This window comes from Sapajus apella, unplaced genomic scaffold (genome assembly GCF_009761245.1).
Source record: "Sapajus apella isolate SASKATOON/1434 unplaced genomic scaffold, GSC_monkey_1.0 scaffold175, whole genome shotgun sequence".
Classification (NCBI taxonomy): domain Eukaryota; kingdom Metazoa; phylum Chordata; class Mammalia; order Primates; family Cebidae; genus Sapajus; species Sapajus apella.
Genome location: NW_022437115.1, coordinates 1,136,761 through 1,138,140, shown reverse-complemented (window position 1 = coordinate 1,138,140; position 1,380 = coordinate 1,136,761).

Sequence of the window (1,380 nt, the reverse complement as noted above, 5' to 3'; positions counted from 1 at the left end):
GGAGGGGGCGGGGAGCGCGTCACGGGCGGGGGGCGGCCCGGGGGCGGGGGCGCGTGGCGGGCGCGGGGCGGGGGCGCGGCACCTGGCGCCGCCTCCCGGACGCCGGGGTCCGCACCCGGGCCGCCGACCTCCGTCAGCCCGCGCCGGCCGCGCGCCCGGGCCCGTGGCTCCGCCCTCCCCGCGCCCGCCCCGGGACGCCCCCTCCCCACGTGCGCGCCGCGCGCTCAGGCTCGGCCTCTGCGGACGCGGGCGGTCTGGGGCGGCTAACCCGGTTGAGGACGCGGCCGCCGGGGATGGACTGGAAGCCCCGACGCGGCGGCGGTGGCGGCGCGGGGCTGAGCCGGGAGACGCTTCCAGAGGCTGCGGGACCCGCGGGGGAGGGTTCCGAGGCAGCGGGCGGGCGGGGACTGGGCACTGAGAGACCGAGGCGCCAGTGGCCCCGGAGCCGGCCCGCCAGGCTGTCAGGCGTTCCTGGCCCGGGGTTCCCGTGGGAGGTGTCGAGGGATTGTGAAGAGGAATCTCCCAATAATGAATTCGGTGTCAGGGAACCCGCACCCCAAACCCCCAAGCATCCTTCTGCTGATCTCCGCAAATAATGCGGGTGCCACAGCTTCCCCCAGCCTCGGTCCGAAGCCAGACCTCAGAGTGGTCCCCACTCCCACCACGGAGGGAGCTCAACTCCCCACTCCCGGCACCGACTGGGGGTCACCTCCATCTCCACCCCTACAGGACTGGAACTTCCCGCGGGCACCAACCTGCCCCCGGTCTACACCTGTCCACTCTCCAGCCTGCAGCCCAGGCAAGCTGGTCCGGCTTCATGGGTGCTGGAGGCCCCGTCTTGTCACCCACTGAGCTGCCTGAAGGCTTGGGCCACCCTGTGCCTCAGGCCCCCTCCCATCGGGCCTGCAGCATTCTAGAGGCAGATCACTGGGGGTCTGAGTCTGGGCTCCAGTTCCATTTCCCTCATCACCCAAGCAGGCAAGGCTGTTAGGGGAATTTGGGGAGGGTGGCACCCATCCTATGAGGGTGGCCTGACACCCCCACTCCCTGTGGCCCCAGACCATTGAGCAGGTCGAGGGATGGAGGAGGTCAGAGGGCAGAGACAGGGAAGGTATCAGGGAGTGGGGTCCTGGCGTCCTGTCCGCAGCTGGCAGTTCCCTCTGTGGGATCTCCTGTTAAGTTTAGGTAGCAGCCCTCGGTCTTTCAGCATATGCTGGGCTCCTGGGGGGTCCCTAAATGCTAGGGCCCTTCCTCTTGCCCTTTCCAGCAACCAGTTGAGTACCTGCTGGGTCAGGCACTGTGCTGGTCGCCTCCTAGATGAGATTGGACTCACTGTCCCCATTTTACAGATGAATAAACTGAGGCTTGAAGAAGCTAAGG